Source organism: Papio anubis, chromosome 6 (genome assembly GCF_008728515.1).
Source record: "Papio anubis isolate 15944 chromosome 6, Panubis1.0, whole genome shotgun sequence".
Lineage (NCBI taxonomy): Eukaryota > Metazoa > Chordata > Mammalia > Primates > Cercopithecidae > Papio > Papio anubis.
Window position 1 is genome coordinate 80,333,856 of NC_044981.1, and position 25,302 is coordinate 80,359,157.

The following is a 25,302-nucleotide window of genomic DNA, read 5'->3' on the forward strand; positions in this document are numbered from 1 at the left end:
TGAAGTAAGGAGAAGTTACCGCAACATTGGGATTTATTGTCCAAATATTTAATGCCAACTCGTGGCCAGTATATTTAAAGGGCTCTTTACATGGATTGTCTCATATATGTGATTCCCTTTTTATGTTTATGTAGCAATTTTATATATATTCTATTACCTTGTGGAATTCAATGGAATATAACAATCAAACTCATTTAATATGATATCATTTTCAATAGGCAGGGAAGGCATCTCTTTATTTTACATAAACCATATAAAAGGAGAAGCTTACAACCCTGTCTTCTCACTACAGGTCTTACTTCACAGAGAGTGGTCTAACAGTGCAAGGCCATTTATTCAAGGGAGATTATGACCTTATGGCTTCTCACTCATTAATTCTTTCAGTTAGACTTATGATACAACAAATATTCCGTAACAAAATTTCTATTACTTCACTATGTTTACTGAATATCTTCAAATGAAATGCTACATATTCACATACACATGGTTCTTAGCAAAGAATTATACAAATTAATTTATTCTGAATTAATTTAAGAAAAAAGGTTTTATGATTTTTTTTCCATGTTTTAGAGTTTGAATCAAGATCAGGAGTTAAAATAATACTTACAAAGAGAAGACTTTGGCTGAAAAGCCTAGAGAAATTACCAAAAACTGGAAATCTAGCCAATCATTTTTTCACCTTTTTTAAGTCAGGAAAGAGAAAAGGTGAGATGAAAAATTTAAAAGAACATGATCTTTTGAAAATAGTAGGATTAATGACTCTCACAGATTCTTGAAATGCAAGGAACAATATCCTTTATAACTAACCAATTCATCAAGTGCTGTAAATGTAACACAGAAGGGTGAGATGTGGCTTGGCATCTAGGATATTTATGATCCAGTTGGGGTGATAAGACATGGAATCAATTAGTGGAGAATATGAAATATTGTCTATTTAAGTGATAAATTATTCTTCTTCCTCATCCTCTGGTATACCACTTAATAATCTGATTAGAACTCTGCCTGAAACTTCTTGGGGTCAACCCTGTCTTATATAATGGAATACACACTTTTCTTTCTTTTATTTAAATCTGAAGTCAGTACATTGATGATGATAAAATAGCTCTTTTGTTCTGAGGTCTTGGAGTTTACAAAGTACTTTTATCTATATTGTTGTCTCAAGCATACTTTTAGGAGTCCCATACACATAGTGAGAATGTTTCATTTTATAGGTATGAAGTTTACAAAAGAAAAAAAGACCTCTCTTTGAGTGTTCAGTAGTGCCTAGATAATTGAGACACAGTGAACTTTAATTTAATTAAACTTCAAACTTAAGTCCATGGGTATTCAATCTAAAAGGCAGGAGAAATGACTAAACCCCAAACCTACTCAGTTATTACCTGTGTCATAAGAAGCATGTCATTTTAGTCTTTCTAGGCCCAATTTCAGAAATGGCTTCCTGTATTAGTAAAATTAGGTTTAATCCTGAGTAAAAGAAAACCAAAACCAAATTATTAAGAAGAAAACCAGATTTTTTTTAAAAACCATATTATTAAACTTACTCATAAAGAGTTCAAATGCAAGCGGTTCAAGCCTGTAATCCCAGCACTTTGGGAGGCCGGGAGGCGGTGGATCACGGTCAGGACGAGACTATCCGGGCTAACACGGTGAAACCTGCCTCTACTGGTAACAAAAACGGCTGGGACGTGGTGGCGGGCGCCTGTAGTCCCAGCTACTTGGAGGCTGAGTGGGTGGAATGGCGAACCTGAGGAGGCGGAGTTTGCAGTGACTCCCACTGCACTCCAGCCTCCAGTAAGACTCTGGTCTCGCAAAAAAAAAAAAAAAGAAAGAAAAAAAAAAGAAAGTCTGGGGTTGGGCAATCCAGGGCTAGTATAGAAGCCTGGAATCAGGGTTCCAGGCTTCTTCTAGGTCATTATTTTGTCATCTTCAGCTTGAGTTTTTCTACTTTAGGATTCAATATGTTTCTAAAATTTAAACTATCACATCTGCATTCCATCCAACAGGAAGAGAAGAGTTCACCACTTCTCTGAAAGTATGAAATATGTATGAACTACATTTCCTGTGAGTTGTACACAATACTGCCACTTTTGTTGGTCAGAGGGTAGTCACAGCCACATCTACCACAAAGAATATTAGGTAATCAATCCTTATTCTGGATGGTCTTGAACTTACCTAAAAATTTGGAATTGTATTGAAAGGAAAAAGGAGGGAATAGGATTTGGAGACCAGTATCAGTCTGCTACACTATCCTATCAATATCATTGAGTTGCTAAAAATATGGATTTGACATATTACACATAAAAGTGTATACTTAAGAATATAAAGCAGTTTTATTGTATTATCTATTAATCTGACTTCAAGTGTAAAGAAAAAGATATTTCCTTACATAGTGCTATTCCTGGGTGTTTCATATCAAAGTACAGACATGACCACCATGAGTATGCACCTGCCAACCTCTGTTACAGACAGCCTTTCTAATTGACCATGTGCCATCGTGTTTGCATGGAGGCCGTGCCTCCCACAGTCTGCTCCCAGCCAATGACTGTTGAGACAGTCTCATTCCTGGTAGACTAGGGACTCTTCTGACAGCCAACTTTGGCTCCAGGACTCTAGACAGTGTCACTGAAACTTCCTTAGATAACACAGCAGTCCAGGATGCTCCTCCAAACCTACTCTTCCTCTTTTCCTCACTTGAGGTCAGATGTGCATCATGGCCTGATGTCTCTCCCTGTCTTCTCCAGCCCGTCCCTGTTCTCTCCCATGCAGACACTTCCCTTAATAAAATCTTGCATGTTTAATCCTGTCTTGACATCTGCTTCTTGTAGGACCCAGATTAACATAATATTTGATAAAAAATATATAACTCATGGAATTTCTTGGTAAAAGAGACTTTTGATAGAACTAAGCTATTGTTAAATAAGCACATCTTCAGGATCATGTTATATGTTCACATTCATCTCCAAAAAATTCAAATATCATAGATTATTTTTAATTATGGTAGCAACTAAATGTTTTGTAACATTATTTCTTTTTAGATACAATGGCAACATTTTACTTGGCTTATAACTACAGAGTTGGCATAAGTACCTCATAGCAATAATTAAAAAATCTAAAATAATATGCATATATGTTTAAAAACCATTAGTAAGGGTCTTGTATGTTTAAAATTTTTGTTCATTCGTTAATCAAATATTGTGTCAGCATTGTGTGTTAGGTACAAAGTTAGACTCTGGAGAGATGAATAAAATACATCTACCCTCAAGCACCTTGCCACCTGGTCATAGAAAAACATTTGTAACAGCCAACTACCAAGCCATCTAAACCACAACCCTTTCTTTATTAGTGGGAATTTTGACCAGGAAGGACCATGGATTCAGACCTCAAAGAGGCCTGCGTGCTAGGTCACAAAACAGAAGTTACACATCTGTACTTTTTCTTCAAACTCTTCAGAGTAACCTGTGTGGAAAGAGATCCTGAGAGCAGAGGGTCAGTGAAGAAATAAGAAGCCAGAAATAAGATAATCTAGGACAGCAAAGAGAAGAATCTGCCCACTCAGAGTCTGACACAGAAAAAGGTTTTGGGAGTCAATGAATATTTGGGACTCCCAAACCCATCCACAAACTCTGGAGAAGAGTCCTGGAGAAAAAGAAGAACCCAGGAGGAAAACTTGGAAGAAAATATTGCTTATTTGGACTTTTTGTTGCTGTTGTTTTTACATCTCCCAAGAATCCTTCTAGCAATATTTGAACTATTGTCCTCCAGGTTTTTGGCTAGCTCATACAATGGCAAAAAGTAGAGCTGCTATATTTTTCAGAGCTCTCAGCACAGAACTTCTTTTTTTAAAAAAAAATTAAAAACATTTAAAAGTAAATACAATTTAGCTAATTTCAAATATTTCTCAGTAAACTCTATTTTATACTGAATATATCAAATATGATAATTTTATGAGCAAAACAAATTGTTAAGGCATTACATATTTTAATGTTCCCAAACAACTAAAGTGACTTTTGCTCTATAAAACTCTCCTAGAAAATTAAATATTGCCTAAGTTTTAAGTTTTGCCAAGATGTCTCTTCTTTTTTAGCTGAATTCTTTTTACAGAAATTCTATTATTTTATACAGAAAGACTTATGAAAAAAGCAAGCAGTTGTGAGTGGCAGGGGTCCAAGGAATAGTTAAAACTCAATGAGATCATGCAGAGTCCTTAGAAGACCTGAACTTCCTTGCAGAAGACCTTGTCATATACCTGTCCTGTGGCTCTCTACAACTCCTACCACAGATCTAGATGCCCAAATCCTTATGAAATAGATGCATGGGGGATCAACAGTTGAGCAGATGGGAAATAGGAAAGGAAGGAAGAGAGCTGGGATGAGGGATGACGCCACCTCAGAGCACTCAGCATTGGAAACGAACTGGGAGGAAGCTTGCCAGACTAGGAATCCAGTGACCTTAAGACAGTCAAGAAAACAAAGAGCAGATTGTCTTTGTCTTCAAAAATAAACAAGGAGAAGAGGAAACCACCTGAACTAATGAAAATTGGTTTCTTATGGCTTTCTCCTAGGAAATAAAAACAGCTCACATAGCATTCTTGGTAGACATAAGTGTCTAGGAAATTAATTGCAAGTTAGCTGTGAGGGTGACCAAAAACTTGATCTGCTATGACATTGAAGGTAGGATATGAGACCCATGGGCACCATTACATTAGGACACTCTATTTTGAATAGTCCTTTCTTCTCTTTGAAGAGCATATAGACTTGGGTTCATCTGGTCCTGGCGCTGAGCTTCAGTTTGACTTTAATAGCTGCCTTGGGATTGGAAGAGAAACGATTTGAATTTGGTGGCAAACAAAATTCTGGCAACTGCTGCCCGGGCTAGGAAGCTGAGGCATGTTGAAGGCCAGCAGGCTGCAAATGCTTGCAGGTTGTGCTACAAGACGGGGCACTGAATGCTGCTCAGAGGTCACCTTCCTTAGCAGCCTAGTCAGAAGGAACCTCCTCCTTTCTCAAACTTGGCAGTTTGTGTGTCCCTTATAGACTTTATCTTAATCAGTTTTCTGTTCATTATTTTTGAGCTTGTTCTTTCTCTCTTAGAAGATCACAGGATTCCTGAAAGTAGCATCTCTTTGCTTCCCTGTTTTTGGCTCATAGAGGATGCTCAATGAATATTTGTTAAATGAATTGATTGAAGGACAGACCAATGGAACAGGTCGTGGCAATATCCACTGTCTCTACTTCCCTATAATAAACTCTCTCCTCCTGGGCTTTTGTTCTGCTTTCTCCTTCTCTCTCCTGAAATCTCCCTTGGAAAGATCATCAAGCACTTCCCGGCAGGTAAACTGAATGGTTTCTCGGCTGCTACATCCTTCTGGGCCTCTTCAATATGCATTATGACTATCCTACATTGTTTTAGGGACATCTCACTCTTTTGGGTTCTATTGCCTTGCCTTCTCTTGGATGATTCATTATGAGTTTTCTCATCTTTTCTTCTATTAGCTAACAGTTATCCACAAAACATCAACTTCAAGTCATTTGACAAAATTGTATTGAGCGCCTACTACAGGACCAAATACTGTGTTCATGTCTCTAGGAGAAAATCACCTCATCTGACTTCAGTTACCACCTCCATGGGTGTATGCAGAATCTGCAATGCCAAGAGGCAGGTCAGCTCTCTTTGCACAGTAAATGTGATGCTGTCAAACAGATAGAACCCTTGCTGTGCTTAAAGAAACTGCAGGGTGGCTTGGGGTTGTCTTAACATTTCTAAATCATAAACTTCCAGGTTCTGTTTTTATTGTCCTCCCCTTACCTGCTCCTTCCCTGACTGATATTATAAATCACTACCCACCTACATGTCATTCTTCTTTCAAATTGCCACCCTTCAGTCCCTTTTCCCACTTTCCAGGTTAAATTCTATTTGAATAAATTCCACTGCGGAGAATATCACTTTACAGCAAGTAAGTAATTTCCAAACCCCAAGGCATTGCTGAAATAATTCTTTCCTCTGATGACATTCCCCCTTCACCAAAAAACACTAGTTGCTTTGTAATTTTACAAACCATTTCCTCTGTACTTTCTTCTCAATTCAGTGTGACAGCCATTGCAGACATCTCCCGTAGGAGATGTGCAGTCTGTGTGCAGTAAACAAATAACACTATGAGGTCTCTGCCCTATAGAGGCTCTCTCCCTTTTTGATAGGAGGAGTAAGACAAAGCCTCAAAAAACAAGTCAGTTCTTCTGTCCCACATTTTTATCTGCCTCCAGTGTGGGTACTCTCCACTGAGTTGCCAAATTCTTCCTAAAAGTTTGAAAAATCTCTCCCCTATGGCAAGTTTCCCGAAGCAATTACGACCACATCTGCCTCTACAAGGGAACCCCCTTATGGAAAGAATCCAAACACATGAGCCTTCTGTCTCCAGGATCGAGTTCAGGCCTCCACTTTTGGCTCCAAAGCATGGCCCTGGTCTTCCCCAGCAGCCCAGGAAAGTCCTAGAGGACCTTTTGTGCACTTGACTTTTGGCCAACCTGAAACTTTGCAGGTTGCACAGTACCTTTCAAATGGGTGGGGAAGAGAAAGGAACAAACATGTAGCCCAGCTGTACTCTAGGGTCTTTAACTCATTCTCAAGTGGCTTGAATTTGGCAAACCCAAAATACTCTTTGCCAATAACTTTTTTGCCTTAAATTTTTAAACCCATGTGAATTTCAAAGAAAATTTGGTCCGTATGTTTCTGATTCATTTACACTTAACTCATCACAAAGTTGTTGTGAAATAGCCATTTGATGTCCAAGAAGCCTTTAGAAGTCCTTTCCTATGGCGTTTCTCCTTTGCCAATGCTAAATACAATTCCAGTCCAGAATCTCCAACTTAAATTTGGATCTAAACTCAAAACTCAGTTTTCAGAAAGAAGACTCTTGTCTTGACAAAACATTTCTTGTCATCAAGTAGCCGATTTAAACCCATGGGAAACAGAATTCCCTGAAGCTCCTGAAACTTCCTCCAATTCAAGATTTCCTCCCCCTTTCCACATTCATGTTAGATCAAAGGCAGAATGTTGATATATCAATGGACATTGCACCAGGTCCTGCCTCCATTGCAGCAGAAACCCCAGAGAGAACAGTTGCCCTAACATTTGCTATCAGATATTTCAGCTTGAAGTTTTCAGGAGAATTACAGTCACTTCCTCTCAGTATTGAACTTTATAAACTGCAAGAGCCTTTGATCTCTACAAATTCATCCATAAGTTTCTAACATGCAAAGTAGCCTGACCATCAGCTATAGAAGGCTAGAACTAAAATAAGTATCAATTTACCTCATACATAATATAATCCTAATATAAGCCAAAATCAAACTGATAGAATTTAGGAGGAAAAGGATGTTTCAGGACTGTGGTTTCCAGCTGGTCTTTTGGTGTGGGCATTGCGGTGTTAGTTTTAGAATCAAATGCTGCAAAGAGGAAACAGGAGGATCAGGGAACGTCTTCCATACTTGTTCAGGTGTTTGTACACAGGAGTGAATTCCAAAGCCTCAGGCATCCCGGGGAAAGTGGGCAGGGCTAGCCAGGTTGGAGAGGAAAGTGATGAGGGTGCACACTGGGTACTTCTTGGCCAGGCATTCACTCACTCAGGCCCAAGTGCCACCTCAGCACCCTCATCTTCCTGCCAGTGCTTTTTATCAGAACAAAGACTCTTCAGATGAGGGGAGATCAAGACTAGGTCACAGAGGAAAAAAAAATCACTCCCAAACAATCCCCTCCTTCACCTCTGTGCTCTCCTCCCCATCTTTTTTTATTTCCTGCTCGTTCTTAAATCATTTTCTTAAGCGTTTTAAAATGATATTTGCATTTAATCATCTGGAAAAATATCCTTTACAGCAGCTCCAGAACTCTTTCAAATGCCCCTCCATGAATCTGAACATAACTTGAACCATTTCAAACAACTCCCTCTTGGCTCAGTAAAGTTACCATGTTTTTCCCCCTTGATTTAAATTGTGCAAACAATTAGACATTTTGAAAACGGCATACATCAAGTAAAGCAAGTCAGGTTTTAATTACTTTAAACTCTTTATAATCTCTGCTGTCAAAAATCAGCCCTCTCCCCCTGGACGTGTAACATTTAGCAATGTTGTGATATCTTTCTGGTTTGACCTAAATATCTATTTACTTAATTAAGTCAGTATAGGGGCTGATAGGTCAAAAATTAGGCATGGCTAGTTAAAGAGCAAATACCTGCTACAAGATTTCAGAGTTAAGAGGAATTGTAAAATTAAATGCATCTTTGGAGGTTTCTAACTAAGTTCACATTTGTATTTAAATAACAAATAATCTTCCAATTTTTATGCATAGTTTTCAGTCACTGTAACAAAAACATGATGTCGTGCTCATGCTGTGAGTACTGTACTGGGTTTCCTTGTTTACATTCACAGCTGTAAACACAGTCTAATCCAGGCTTGCTTGGAAGGAAATTCCCCATTGTTGCCTGCATTCACCATGTTGAGAAAGCTAGAATTTCATTCTTTTCCTCACATTCTCATTCTTTATGCATTGGTCCTTAAGCGTCTAAACTTTTCAGGGTTTGACTTCTCTTCTACCTATCAAAATCCCAACTCAGGTTTACTTTCTCTAAATTTTAACTCCTCTCAGATTTAAAAATAAATTATAAATAGAAAACTCTGCCAGGGGTATTTATTAAAAGTCATTTTTATGCAAATGTCTTTGCTTTAGCCCCACTCCTTGCCCAACAAGCAGCTTCCTGGCCATGTACTTGAACCCCATCCATCTTTCCAGGCAGAGCTTGCCTCTCAGCTCCTGTGCCAGAGCCACTCTGGTGAGTCCAGGAACAGAGATTTTTAAGTAGAATTTTTAGTTCTCTTAATTGCCCCATCCAAAAGGACCCTAAATCAGTGCTGTGGCAGTAAACAGTATTTAAACAGGCTCTATAGGATTAATCAGAGGAGGGTTGAAAGAGGGTTTTGAAGAAAGGAGACAACGGAATGAAAAGAAGAGAGAAGTAGATGACAATGGAAAGGAATTAGAAGAAAAGGAGATTAAATATTAAAAAGCAAATAGAAGCAAAAGACCATTAAATGTATTAAATGTATTTGTGTATAACATACTTTTATATTTTATTGTATTCCTTGTGATTTTTATTAGAATAGAGAAAAACTATATCCCTAAGTTTCTGAAAATGGACCAAATATCAAAAATTCTATAGTCCCTGAACTCGAAAAGAGCATCCTATGTACATGGAGTATTTTTAGGGCTAAGGAAAATGCTGGCATGTAATTATTTAATTTTAAAGACAGAATCATGCAACTGAAATGGCAAGGAACAGACAAGATATGTCTAAGTCCTTTGAGGAATTGAAGGCCCTCCGTAATTTTGCTACACTTTACAAATGCAAAGATCCCAAAGAAAAATCCAGAAAGCACACTGCTGATATGCAACAACAAAAGATCCTGAAATGACTTCTGAACCAAAGAATCAATAAATAATGTCCAACACACTTAAATATGTTTTAACACATTAAAAAATTAGACATTCAGTATAGCATATTAATTAGAAAATCCTAGTCCCTGACTACTCCATATAAAGGAAATGGAGTCACAGCAAGTGTTTAAATTAGCAAAAATGAAACCCTAAGTAGGGCAGCCCAAGTCAAATCCTTGTTTCTTCAGAAACATTGAGTGAAAAATCATCGAATGGAAGCAAACTGGAGGGTAGGGAAAAGGTGAAGGGAAGTCACAATGAAAAATAAAAATGGAGGAGAGACAACTGTGAGCCCTTCTCATGAAAGCCATGAGGCCACTCTTGTGAAAAATGCACATGCACATAATTTTGCAATCAATGTCAAGGAGTTCATAGACCCCCTCAGAGTCTCCTAGGGAACCCTATAGTAAATAATAATATAAACATCTTTGAAGCCTACAGTAGTGTTTAACCAAGGTATTTGCAAAAGAGGAAACTGGAGAAAACGCAACTGTGTCATTCAGAACAAAATTATTGCCAAAGATTATTTTGCTTAAATTAAGACTGATGACTCTGCTATTAAATCAAAACTTGTGTTCAACTCAGGTATGGATAGTCCTGTATCCCATTTTGTCTTCTTTAGAAATATTCTGTTGAAGATAGGGCCATTTCTCAAAGTTTTCAAATGTGAGTATCATTTTTAATTTTTTTGATGCTCCTAACTCAATCATTTCATGTGGTAATAAAAATAATTTGTGCTTAAGTGCTCTCCAAGGACTCTGTTCCAAGTTCTGTAATTCCTTTCATTTGGCCTACAGCCTCTGTGACATTTCCCTGCTAAGGGCCTCCCATGGGTTCCATCTGGATCACTGGAGTCTCTGGATAATTTGCATTTACTTTATGTTGAGTCAGTTCCTAATTCCAACATTGCAGTGTCAGAGATGAAATTAGATGACAAGTTTTCTTGAGAGATTGAGACTTCAACATTTCCGAATATTGTGCCAGAGAGTACTACCTTATGAGGGAACAAATTCAAATAAGGGTAAACAAACAATACAAAAAGAAAGTTTCTGTCTTTGATATAGTTTGGCCCTGTGTCCACACCCAAATCCCATGTTGAATTGTAATCCCCAATGTTGGAGGTGGGGCCTCATGGGAAGTGATTGGAAAATGGGGATGCTTTCTCGTGGTTTAACACCATCCCCCTTGGTGTTGTCATGGGGAGAGTGATTCATCGCGAGATCTAGTTATTTAAAAGTGTGTAGCACCTCCCCATGCTCTCTCTTTCTCCTGTTCCTACCATGTAAGAGGAGCCTGCTTCACCTTCACCTTCACCATGATTGAAGGTTTCCTGAGGCCTTCCCAGAAGCTGAACAGAGGCCAGTATCATGCTTCCTGTACAGCCTGCAGAACTAAGAGCACATTAAACCTCCTTTCTTTATAAATTACCCAGACTCAGATATTTCCTTATAGCAATACAGAAACAGACTAACACAGTCTCACTCATAATTAAAGAAGTATAAGTCAAACTCATGATGTGATACTACTCTACAGCACTTTTTAAAGATGAAGTAATATTATTTATAAGGGTTAGTAATACTATAAAATGGTACAGTTCTTAGCCAATTGAAGTATATTTTAGTAATACACAGATAAAATAATAAAAATATTCAGTCTCTTTGACCCAGCAGTTCCATCTTTGGGGAATCTTAAAAGGGTGAAGAAGTAGAAATTTCATATACCAAGCTGTTTCCAGTAGCATCATTTATACTAGTGAAAATTAAAACACCCTAAATATTCAATAGTAACAGATTGGTTATATAATTATGATTACTCCATAAGGCAGTGGTTCCTAACCTTTTTGGCACCAGGGACCGGTTTTGTGGAAGACAGTTTTTCCATGGAAGGGGTGGGGAGTGGCAGGGTGGGGTGTGGAAATAGTTTGGGGATGAAACTGTTCTACCTCAGCTCATCAGGCATTAGTTAGAGTCTCATAAGGAGAGCACAACCTAGATCCCTGCATAGCAGCCCAGAATAGGGTTCCTGTTGCTATAAGAATCTAATCCTGCTGCTGATCTAATAGGAGGTGGAACTTAGGCGGTAATGTTCGCTAGCCCTCGGCTCACCTCCTGCCATGTGGCCTGGTTCCTAACAGGCCACGGACAGGTTCCTGTCTGTGGCCCAGGGGTTGTGGACCCCTGCCATAGAAGACACTGTGGTCTATGTTAGCTATAATAATTCTACCCACCAACTACCATCCCAGGTCAGTGATTGGATTGCAAATGGTCATGACTGAATTCTGGACATAAGAGAAGTTTTCTGAGCAGTTTTGGGGAAAGTTATCCCTCCCCTAAGAAAGAGACACAGGAAGAAACCACTCATCTTCTAACTCTGAGCACTGTCCTGGTGTGGCCCCTGGAGATGCTGCCCTCATTTTATGCCACACCTGAGAATGAAATCAACACTGAGGAGCGAATTTAGAGATATGGGAAAGCCTGTGCTTGATGACAACTCTGAGTTATTGAATCAGTCAACCTAGAGCCTCAGCTTCTATACAGGTGAAATATTAAACTTTCTTACGCCTTAAGCCAATTTAAGTTGAGTTTCTCTGTAATCTGCTGCCAAAAGAATCTAATAGAATTAAACTTTATTTTATCTTGCCTATGCATTTTAACGTGAAGACTAATGTAAACCTGTGTCAAGGATTTGTTAAAAATCTTAAATATGAAAGTAACATTCCCAAAAGTTTATTCAATATAATTATAATTATAAGAAATTATGACTATATATACATTATGCATTATGAAATATTAACAAAATATATCAGAGATGAAGAAATTAAATGTAAGTTATAAAATATTTTGAAGTTTTTCATTAATATTTTAAGTATTGCCTTCTAACTTTTCTTCACATCATTTCTCAAAGTGGTGAGTTCTTAAAGGTTAAAGGACACATCTCATTGATGCAATTTCAAGTACAGTTGCTAGAATATTTTTAGTTTTTTATGTCAGCATGAATTAGGTTCTGTTATAGTAATAAGAACAAAGTTTATTTCTTGCTAGGCTACCACATCCACTGGAGTTAGATGGGGAAGCAGGTTCCTCATCAGAATTGCTCAGGAACTCAGACTGACGGAACAGCCACCATTCTAACCATTGCCTGTCACTATGCCAGAGGTAAGGAAAAAAAAAAAAAAGCATCCAAATTGCATACCGGATTTTAATGCTTTCACTACATTATTTCCACTTGCATTTCATTAGCCAAAACAGGTCACATGGCCATGCCTGAGTTCAAAGGAAGAGAGAAAGTATAATTCTCCCATGTCCCTGGAAGCCAGAAATATCTGGCAAATAGCCCTAATGACTATCACAGGGCTACAACAAACGGCTGTTGGATGCAAAGCACAATTATATGTGCAGAAGGTAGACTTTTTTTATATCCCAGAGAGAAGATGAAGCCTATACAGAGTAAAATTAGCATAGTGAGACACAAACAGCCCCTCCCTTGCTCTGAGTACATGCTCAACTTCACACAGCAATTGATTCCGCATGTAGTTGAAGTTTCAGAATATTATAAATGTAGTGGAGACTTCTATTTCGTTCTCAAAGTGCTACTATGAAAGACCACCAGACAGAAAGTAGATTAATTATTACATTAATATCTCCCTTGAAAAATCTGCCTACATCACCAAAAGCCACAAATGGTGAAGCTCCTCGATAGGACATACCTCATTCCTCAATCCCCTCCTTGCTATCTTTTAACATGTGTTTTGGAAGTTTTTTAAATTTTAACATTCTAATCTTAGATCAAGCATACATTCTAAGTTGTGAAACGTGGAGTCTATTATCATAGTTCATTCCTCATCTCATTTATCTCATCTTCCCTTACATGCCTCTCTGCATAGTGGAAAAGCTTTCTTTTGACTCCATTTTATCCAAAATGGTTTCCTGATTACCCCAGGTCAGAGCACAACTGTCCTTTTTTTATTGCCAAGCTGTGATGTTTCCATGATTCACACCATTTAACTGCCATTCTTCCCTAGCTGCTTTCTCCAACAGTCTATAAAGTCCTTTGAGAATCACAGGTTGCTAGATGTCTAAATGGTCAACCTGAACACTACATTCTCTCTTCCCAGTCACCAGAAGGACAGGTGGGGTTCCTTCTCAAGGATTTCATCTCTAAGAGTGGTCTGGGAGCATGGCCAACCCCTGGGCTAGGGAGATGGACCAGCAGCTGAGTTAAGTGGATGTATTAGTTTGTTCTCATGGTGCTATAAAGAACTGCCCAAAACTGGGTAATTTATAAAGGAAAGAGGTTTAATTGACTCACAGTTCCACATGCTAGGGAGGCTGCAGGAAACTTAAAATCATGGGAAGCAAACACGTTCTTCACATGGCAACAGGAGAGAGAAGTGCAGAACAAAGAGGGGAAAAGCCCCTTATAAAACCATCAGATCTTGTGAAAACTTAACTCACTATCACCCAGAACAGCAGCATGGGGGAAACTGCCCCCACAATCCAGTCACCTCCCATGAGGTCCCTCCCATGACACGTGAGGATTATGGGAACTACAATTCAAGATATTTGGATGGGGGCGAAGCCAAACCATATCAGTGGGAAAAGATGAGAGCCTCTTTCTCTCTCTCTCTGTCTCTCACTCTCTCTTTATATATATGTGTGCATATACACACACATACATATATATAATACATACATATATACACATACGTATATATATATATGAAAGGAGACAAAAAGGAGATGTGTATATATATATATTTCATCTTACCCTTCCCAGACTGTATCAACCAAAAACCTTTAGGCTGTAAGTACTAGAAACTTTACTTAGTTTTTTTTAAGAGTGTTTGTTTTAAGGGTAGGGTTAGTTTCAGGCCAGGATTCATCCAGGGACTCAAATGATGTCATCAGGATGTGATTTCTCCTCCTCTGCTTCTCTGCCCTCCTTTCTTGCTACTTGCTCAGTGTTTGGCAGATTTTCCTTCATGAGCACACGGTGGATGCCAGGAGTTCCAAGGGTCATATCCAGTTCTCAGCAGTCCCAGCAAAAGCCCTTTGCTCTACACACTGTCCACATCAGGTGTCTCCCGAGTCAACCTGCCAATAAGTGGCCTGGAGGATTAGATATGCAGATTGGATTTGGCCTATCAGGCTTGCCCATGGGGATGCGGGTTGGGTTATGTCTACCCAACCCATGGTGCTAGGGGTGCAAGTGATGTTCTGCCAATGGAAATTCAGGGCACTCTGTTATAGAAAAAAAAGATTGAAAGGATGCCAATAATCCTAACACAGGCTCTCGGCCTGCCTTTCCTAAGTTCTGCTGCTTTTCTTTACTGCTTCAAAATTGGCCTTTCTTTATCCAGTCTATCACTGATGGACATTTGGGTTGATTCCATCTCTTTGCTATTGTGAATAGTGCTGCAATGAACATACATGCACATGTATGTTTATAATAGAATGATTTGTGGTACATATACACGATAGAATACTATGCAGCCACAAAAAGGAATGAGATTATGTCCTAGGCAGAGACATGGATGGAGCTGTGGGACATTATCCTCAGCAAAGTAACACAGGAACAGAAAACCAAACACTGAATGTTCTCACTTATAAGTGGGAGCTGAACAATGAGAACACATGGGCACATGGAGAGAGGAACAACACACACTGGGGCCTGTTGTGGGTGGGAGATGAGGGAGGGAGGGCATCAGGAAGAATAGCTAATGGATGTTGGGCTTAATGCTTAGGTAATGGGATGATCTGTGCAACAAACCATCACGGCACACATTTACCTATGTAACAAACCTGCACATCCTGCACATGTACCCCAGAACTTAAAATAAGTTGAGAAAAAAAAAAGGCTTTCTTTTGTTTCACTTTGTGGGGAAGGGGAAGGGGTGAGGGTAGAAGAAACCTGGCCTCAGTATTTGGTAACAGTGATTACTTCCTGTGTTGGTCCTTCTTAAGCCACATTTCTATTTTAATGGGGACTTACTAAAGATTCATTGGATCAGAATAAAGATCATTGGCTGGTGGTTTAACACCTAGTGTTGGGTCTGTGCTCAGAGACTTCAGATAACTTACTTTGTGGGCTTGTTCTTTTTATTCATGAATGAAGACAGATGAACATATCTTCAAGGCATCGCTGGAAGCTATGATTTTATTGTTCTGTGAAACTGGGACAGAATTGCAAAAGTTACTTGCTCCATTTCTCATAACTGGGAACACGTCCCAACTTCATCCTCCCAAATTCAAGGAAGAGGCTCTTTCAAGTACACCACAACTGACATATTCCAAGAGGGATTAGAAAGGTGATGTTGACGGTATTGTTAATCCATTGTATTTGTGCGTGGCAGGGGTGCGGTTAAGGCACAGATGTCACTTGGTTTTCAAGGTGATGATAGAAATGATATTAAAATTGGTACAAGAAAGGAAGTTTTGACTATTTCTGACCCATGGAGGAGACAAGTTTGGTGTTAGATCTACCTGTATCTGGTTTACAGTGAATGTGGGACAGTGATATGGAAATGCCCAGAAGACATTTAAAATGGAAATGCATCTCTGCAGCTAGGATGGGGCTGAAAAGGTGGAGGCTGAAATGGACTGAATGAAAAGCATGATAGAAGGTGGATCAGAGTCTCAGGGGAGATGGCACAGGGGGAGATTCTAAGACTGGAAAGAGTCTACCCTTCAGTGATAACAGAGAAGGGCACCACAAGGAGACCTGGAAGAGGAGAATCAGGAAAATTCATGGAAGAGTTGCTGAAACCAAATGGGAAGAGACAATTTCTGGATGGCTGGATGGGGGCAAGGGGTAGAGTGAGAACGGACAGCTCCAAGTGTCTTTCCTCAGGATGGACTTCTGCATCTCCCCTGTGAGGGCAGTTTCAGGTCAGTGGGTCACTGGGTGGGGGAGGGTTCCAGACAATGATTGTAGGAAGTTAAGGACAAAGTGAGTGTTGAGGGGAAGGCGGTGAACACAGCTGAGGCCAGGCAGCCCTGACTGCCCAGCTGAACAAGAGGGCAGGGGGCTGGGAGTGTGGAAGACATTGAGAAAAGTAAAGGGACCTGAGAACCACAGCTGTGAGGAATAAATGAGGGAAAAAACTACATTTGGTTTTTAGAACCTGCCCAGCAGAGCTGACTCACTGACATTAAATTTTGCGCATGGCTCCTTGGAAGCACACTGGAACTGGATGTCAAAGCAATGAGACAGGAAACTGGAACAAACGCTACACAAGATAAACAAAACGAACTTTTGTATTTATTTTGATCCCTCAAGACTCCCTGTGGAGACAGTCAACCCCTCAAGGGCCAGGACCCAGTCATCCATCCTCCTTTCATCTCCCTATTCTGCTTGGCAAAATGTTGTGGAACTCAATGGATCTGGACTTACCAAGGGAAAGGGATGAACCCTCTAAATCAAAGGGACTATTAAGGGGTGAGCAGATATTCCTCCTCAAGAGGAAAACTTGAGAAGTCTATGGATTTCTCAAGGAAAGTGGCATGATTACAAATGGAATTACAAATTCCTTCATTATCCCATAATAAAACTTGAGTGGAAAATACCTTCTCACTTAAAAAAAAGAAAATAATTGGCATTCTACAGAAGATCTAACTTCTTGTGTAAAGAAGTGACTATTTGGGAGGAAGCTGGACCCGTTGCTGAAACAATCTGCAAAAGCACGTCCTCTTAATCGTTTTTTTCTCGAAGAAAATGAACAGACAGAATGGATACTAGACGGGGTGGGAGAATGACCTTCTGAAAGGCGCTGTTGGCGTTTCCTCCCGGCAGCTTGCGGGAGAGTCCGGCAGCTGTGCTGTCCGTGCTTCCGCCTAGTGGACAGAGTTGGTAATTCTGACTGCTTGGGGACTGCGAGGAAAGGAAAACTTCCTGTTTCCCGATTTAAAAAAAAAGAAAAAGAAACAGCAAACATGAGCCAGAAAAGACTGTCCGCTGTAGAGTACCTGTAATGCAGCCGCGACCAGCTTCCTGACAGCTGCAAACACATTCCTTGTGAGGCCACTCAGTACGTCTGTAAGGCGGAGCAACACTCCTCATGCTGAGTCCGAGAAAAGCAAGGCAGGCCACTGCAGAGGACAGTAGGTGAATCTCCGGTCTCGCGGGGACACAGCCTTTGCTATGGTTTCAGTCATGACAGCAGAACTCTTTTTTTTCTGGATCTGGGCTGTGTTATCCTGCTGCCCTTTTGGGTTCAGGACTCAGTGATGAAACAATCAGTGACCACTGGGACATTCTCGTTCACTGCCCAGGAAGAGTTGTGACAAGTTAATGAGATGCAGCCCAAGTCTCTTCTCCATTGTTTCTCCTGTTTCTTTACAGGCAACCAAACCATGACAGGAGGTCAGCGTTGGTGGAGGCATGGTTGGTGCCAGCAAACATCACCTTGGATGGGAGACTGGGTTCTGGCTCCATGTGAAGGTGGAGGCATGGTTGGTGCCAGCAAACATCACCTTGGATGGGAGACTGGGTTCTGGCTCCATGTGAAGGTGGAGTCTCTCTCCTACACTTCACTTCCTGGAGAAGTATCTCAAAGTCATATCGGCTCATCCACTCAGTCCTCATTTATTCACCAGCCAAATATCAGTTTAAAAGTGCCCTGTGCTCCATGGTGCCAGGGCCACCTCATTTCTATGACCCTTTTCCATCACAGCAGAGAAAAATCAAAACAGTCCTCTGCAATTGGTCATTTGGTGTTTCATGAAAAAGAATTAGCGGATAGTTAAATGGCTAAAACCAATGGTTATTAGAAATTTGGGCAGGATCTGTAGATATGCCTTCTCTACTGAACAGAAATGTACTATCACTTACTGAAATAATTTCACGAAGACAGCTTTGAAGCAGAAAATGAAAAAAAGTATAAATTCCACATAGTAGTGCAAACACAGAGCGCTGTCTATTGTTTTAAGAAATAACTGACTTTTGAAATCTCCATACAATTTATAAATCTAAACCATTTTTCCCTTGAGAACAATCCAAAAAGAGTAAAGCATTCAAAGCACCAAATTTTCAAAAGAACTGTTGGATTTAAAGATTCTATCCAAGAAAATAACTCCCTGTATTATTTAAATGGCCATGCAGCTCTTCGAGGCTCAGATGCAAGACACCATCAAAATAAAAAGTGTTATTAATAACCCTTGGTGGCCAGCCATCTCCTTCCCTTGCTATTCCAGGGAAGTATCTGCCTAGTTCCATTTTGTTATTTGATTTCATTAAATATTTTTCGGACATCTGCTCCCAGGCTCTCTGAGACAACAGTGAATTCTGCTTAGAGATGAAATTGCACATGAAGGAGAAGGTACAGCAGAATCCCTGAAACCTGATGATCCCTTTAAAGGAATTTGGAGAACTGCAAACACAGCCTCTCCACTAAACACCATTCAACTGGAGGCCCAGGAGCCACATCACTGAATTACTCCTTGAAAATAATACGATAGAAGAAATGAACAATAGAGCAACCACTCAGCGAATAAGACCCTATTTATTATGCTGAATTAGATGCTCAGCTGTTTGGTTGTAGCAGACTCTGTCAGTGCTCTGCCTCTTGTCTCCTCAGATCCCTCTGCCATGTGTGTATGCATGTTGTGTATGTGTGTTTGTTCTCTCAGCACCTTCCAATTTGTGATTACTCTCAATAGCCAACAACTGTGTCAATTGTTGAAGGGCTGCTCTCAGGCTTACACTTGGTTAGAAAGGCAGGGAGCCTGTGAATTTACACCCCTCCCGCTGTAGACAGCCTTAATCAATGACAAGCAGGTGTGAAGTATAAATATCCCAGCTCCCTTGCCCTTGATGGAAACTACTCTGAGTGGTAAACTGTGTTGTCTTCAGAGCTTCCCTGCAGGACTGAGCAAAAGTTACTGTAGTGGTTTTAAAATACATCCACAAATTATTTGAGGCTCCTCCCTTAAAAAGGTGAAAGCTAATTTTTCTTCTCCTTATATGTAGGCCAGACTTGGTGACTCACTTTTAAAGAATAGAAGGTGGGGAGCAATGCTATGTGACTTTCAAGGCTAGGTCATATAGACAATGGGTTCTGTCTGGCACTCTTTCTTGGACTACACATTCTGGAGAAAACAGCAGCCACATCATGAGGACACTCAAGCAGTCCTGGGAGAGGTCCATGTGGAGAGGAATGAGGTCTTCTGACAACAGCCAGCACTAACTCACCATCCATGTGAGTGAGTCACCTTGGAGGTGGATCCTCTTGCCCCAGATAAACCTTCCAATGACTGCAGCGCCAGCTGACATCTCAAGTGGAACAACTTGAGAGACCTCCAGGGAGAGATACCCAGTCAAGTCACTCATGAAATATTAATCCACATACACTCAGAGGCATAATAAATATTTATTGTTGTCTTAAGCCACTATACTTGGACAGTTTGTTACACAGAAATATATAACTGATACAATTTCTCTCCAATAGACTTTCCTTAATCCTGCACCTTTGTTTGCCTTCTTCCTTTCCTAATCATGCTTTCCCCTTTATTCCCCTATGGACTTTCCTTAGGAACACTTCCTAATAAATCCCTTTCACAAGAAGTGTCTTGGAATCAAGTTCCTCTTTTGGTTAAACTTTCTCATAAAATAGTCCTAGTTCAGGTCCTTTTTCCTGGCTCAAGTTGGCTTCTACTTTTGAAGAATTTTCTAAACTAGTTTTACCTTTTCCCATACTAATTATCCTCAATCCTTTCCTTTACCACCTAGAGCATGGCAACACACTTTCCTCAGTTCGTGAACCACAGGTGAGCATGAGGTTGATGTCATGAAAGCAAGCAAAGAGAGGGAAGACCTTTTATCCACCAGCTGCCAATGTGGGCATTTCAGCACCTTGACAGACAATCTCCACTCTGCCTCTGCATTCTCAGAGTGACCCGCGGGAGCTACTAGTTTGGCGGTAGGATGGAAGGTGCCTCTACTGCCTAGCTGCAACTGCAGGTGGTGGGAGAGTCCTTGTGAGCTTGGGCTGCATTTAAGTCAGACAGCAGTTCATATTTGGATGGAGTGCTTCTCTGGGCATTATGGGAAGCAAACTGTGAACCAATGTGAATTCCTTTTTACAAGTAAACTTCAAGGGAGAACATAGGTTCTATAAAATCTATGCTCCGTCAATTTCTCCCAATGAAGGAAAAAACAAAAACATGAATAATCTTGGGGTATTTCCAACATGAAACTCATGGCCTTGAGAAGCAATGCTACTGTAATATGGACTGTTCTGAACCATCAGAAACTGCAAGATAATATACACAGCCAGAGATGAACAAGAGGTTTGAGAACAGACTCTGTTCTTTGCCTCTTCCAGAAGCTGCTGGCATTTTTTGCCTCCTGGCTGCACTATTCCAATCTCTGCATCCAGCGTCATCCTTGTGATTATACTTAGGGCCCACCGAGATCACTTAGGGGAATCTCTCCATCACAAAATCCTTAACTTAGTCACATCTGCAAAAGTCCCCTTTACCATTTAAGGTAAATATTCACACGTTCCCAGGATTAGAAAGAGCATATCCTTGGGGGACCATTATTTAGCCTATCGCATTGCCCTTCTTTTTGAGCCAGGAAGCTCTCTTCCTGGGCATTGAGTGTTGGCCCTCCTGTTCTTTGCATTAGCAACTCCAAATACAAAATAAAAAAGTCTTCTGGACAGAAGAGGGCTGAAATGATTTCTCAGTAGACTTGGACCTCCTCGATAAATGGGAAAACTGTACTTTTAACCTGGTTACCTTCAGAACCTTGCCCAAAATAAGATCACAGCTCGTTTGCCAGTTCTAAAGATTGAGTCCTTTATCTGGCCCCACAATGAAAAACAATATTTCCAACCCTATTGAGAGATTCTACGTCACCTCACCCCCATCCTGTCCTTCATCCCCCTCAGAACCAAAGGGCAAAGAAGCTAGGAACACCTAGAGTGGCAGCAGTTTCCCTTGGTGAAAACATGATGGAAATGCTGGGAGTTTTATCAGTTTTATTTATCTGAGAAATGTCCTCCGATGCATCATTATGTTCCCAGATTCACAACTGATATCCAGACCAAGGAATGTGTAAAGTCATATGGTGGGGGCTGAAAATATCCAGACTTGTGAAAAACACAGAGCAGGAAGCCTGAACTCCCTCTGGAGATGATGAGAGAGATAGTAAAACTTAAGTTTTCACACTCACACACACATGCTCACACACACACACAATTGCACAGAGATTGAGAGGGAAACCACTATTGCGACAAGAACTCCAGGACTTAAAGAGTCCCTGGTGGTACAAAGGATCCAGATATCAGCTAATACATGTTGCCAAACAAGTGGACTCTCTAGGATAATCTGATTCTATGAGCCAGCAAAAGGCCTGGCTGGAGAAAGTCCTTCAGGAGGTGTGGGACATGTTAGTGCTTTGGACTCAAGGGATCAGGACATTTTTTGCAAGTTAAAAAAAAGAAAGGAAACACAGAAGAGATTGTATGGTAAGGTGCTAGGCTCTTATTGTTTCCGGGCTTAAGTCCTAAAAATCAGGACAAAAGGAAAGAATTAAGTATGATTTAACACACACACAAACACACATGCACTGATTTTTAAAATTTATTTATATAAATCGTGTCTACGGAGGATTTTCCAACCTAGGTTGTCTGTGGTGAGAAAGCAGAGGCTATTTAAATAAGCTTCCAGGGAAGGAATTGCAGGAGACAGTTGCTTTGTAAGATGGAAACATAGCACATGAGACCCGTTTACCCTTCACTCAAAATAAAAGTCTCTCATTTGAACTTGAATCTCTAATCGACAGACTTCATGGCTGCCACCAGTCTTTCTGTTTCACCTTTATAATCTGTAATATGGTCTCATCTTTAAAAGGGATGTGAGGTTTAACAACCATCTGTATGTTCCTGCAGTAATTGGCTGCCCAATTTCTTCATGTGAATTTGTGTTTAAAAAGAGGCATTACTGTAGCCTTGTAGTATAGTATGCAACCAACCCAAATGCCCATCAATGATAGACTAAAGAAAACGTGATACGTGTATACCGTGGAATACTATGCAGCCATAAAAAGGAATGAGATCATGTCCTTTGTAGGGACATGGCTGGAAGCCATCATCCTCAGCAAACTAACACAGGAATAGAAAACCAACCACATGTTCTCACTCATAAGCAGGAGTTGAACAATGAGAACACATGGACACAGGGAGGGCAACAATACACATGGGGGCCTGTTGATGGGTGGGGGGTGAGGGGAGGGAACCTAGAGGATGAGTCAATAGGTCCAGCAAACCACCATGGCACACCTATACCTATGTAACAAACCTGCATGTTCTGCATATGTACCCCAGAACTTAAAGTAAACAACAACAACAAAAGACGCCAGATTCATTTAGTCTCAATACTTGGACCCCATTGATTTTAGAGGACATGTGTTCTTATTCCAACAGGCTTCAACGTTCTTTGGTAGCTAGGAGAACGTCCCTCCTTGATCCATCTGCTGTCTGGACCAGAGACTCGAAGAATCCATCAACATGTGGCTATGTGTTAGCAGAAGGAAATATGATCTAAACCTGAATCCTTAACAACTATTTTCCAAGGAAAGAGTAAGGGAGGAAGGAAACCAATTTTCTTGCCTGTTTGCTTAAATTCTTACCCTCTATATGTGCTTTATAGTCATTATCTTGTTTAATCCTCACAAGGCCTGGGGCAAGAATATCTGCAGATGAGTTCTCTACGAGGCTCAGAGAGAATAAGTATCCTGTTTATTATTACACAGTCAGTCAGTCTGATTCCAAAGCCCACGCTCTTTTCTTTCAGCCTTTAGAGATAAGTTGGAGTCTTAGTGCACTAGCTGTAGCATATTCTCCCTGTAATGATATGACATTCTGGTCATTATCATCATGATGTGTTTTTTGTTTATGCAGAACTGTAATGTCCATGGGTAAAAAAATCAGCTTGAATAGGGTTTGGCAGATAGTGGGTCCCAAATTGACACTTACTAATTGAATGAAAATCTATGGGATTTTTTGTAGATGTTTATGTCAAGAGTGGAAAACATGAAATTCTGTGGCAATGGTGTCAATGTCCTTGGTTTACAGTTCCCAGATCCTTTCTATTTCTCCTCTCTGCTCTCTCATTTCACACTCTACTGTTGAAGAGGCTGCTAGCTGCTGCTCATCTCCCATGATGCTGCCACGAGCAGGACTGGCTTAGTGATGGCAGTGCTGTCTTCTATGGCACCAGCAGAGGCAAACAGAGACTCACATGTGATACTTCGAACTTGGAAACATCCTGCTTTGCAATGGAAACCCATATTCCTTAAGCTCAGATCAAAGCAGTGTTGCTCCTATTTTTAATGGTACAGTGTCCTTATTTTCTGAGAGGCCCAGGCAATCTAGATGATAGGTGTGGGATCATAACACATGATCATAACATATACCTAAAAGAGTGTAGTTTTCATACACACACATTCTTCATATTAGGAAACACTTCAATGCAATTCTCATTACTTCTATGGTAATTTAGGGCTTTTAGATGAGCAACTACATAACTGGCAGCACTGCTCACCAATGCAGTATTCTCTAGTGCCAGCTTCTATGTGGAATCAATTCATGTGTCAGAACAACCAGTGCATTTGGAGCATACAATGTGTACTTTGCACAAATAGGAATGAGCCCTCACTGGTGGGAGAAGCTGAATCTGATGGGCAATAAGACCACTTGGATTTCCGGGTGACAACCCAAATTAGCTGCACTTGACAATTCTGCAAAATTAGCTGCTGATTCAAGCAAGAATCCCCCTGTCCCAAAGATGGATCCTGGCAACTCATGGAGAATCACCATGGTAATCACAAAGTTTTAGAAATTTAAGACTCAGACAAAATTCAGAATAAAAATTATACGCATCAGAAGCAAAAAGATAAAATATATAGAGTTTTTTGTGCAAAATACATCTTCCATATCAAATTGTATCTTATCTATAAAATGATTTTTAAAAAGTAATTTTAGGTATCAATGGAGATATTGATGAAAAAAGAGGCATGAACTAATAAATTAAGCATCCAAAACCCATCCGTAGACCCACACTCATACCTCCAATGAAAATAAAGATGGATCTGTCATCCATGTTTTCATGAAGAAGCAATACAACAACCCCAAATATTCCTAAAATCAGGAACACATCCACAGCAATGTATTAGCATCCCACTGGCTGTTTATTGACAACTTAGCATGTTCTGGAGGTGGGGGGAATAGAGCCACTTAAATCCTTAATTGGTAGACACACATTTTCCACACCACTAGAACTTCAAACATCAGCTTCTATCCCCTTTCCAAATAAAACCCTAACCAGTCACATGCCTCACAAAGGCCCACTAAAATATGAATGTACTTGAATACATAGTGAACTTAATTGCTGATATTCCTTGGCAAATCAGATACACTCTTAACAGCATAATAATGAGTATGCATAGAGACTCCCCAGTGTGACCAGATGTACATGTAAAATAAATTAATTAATTAAAACTGGCATGCTAAATAAAGTTGTCCTGCCATCTCAGGTTAGCATCTGTTTCTAGTTTTCCTCAACAGTTTTCTCTGAGCCTATTTTCTCAGCTCCAAACAACTGCAGCTGACCAGCCTTTCTGGCCATGCAGTGTGGACAGGCCCACGGGCACCTGGGTCACCTCAGGCGTCCCCCGAACACCAACTTGGATGTCACCTCCATAAACAAGATCCTGCCATTCTGCAATTTTTTGGTCTCACATTTCATGTTAAAAAAAAAAAAAAAACCAAAACAGAGTGAGAAAGAAAGGCAAAAAAAAAGAAAGAAAGAAAAAGAA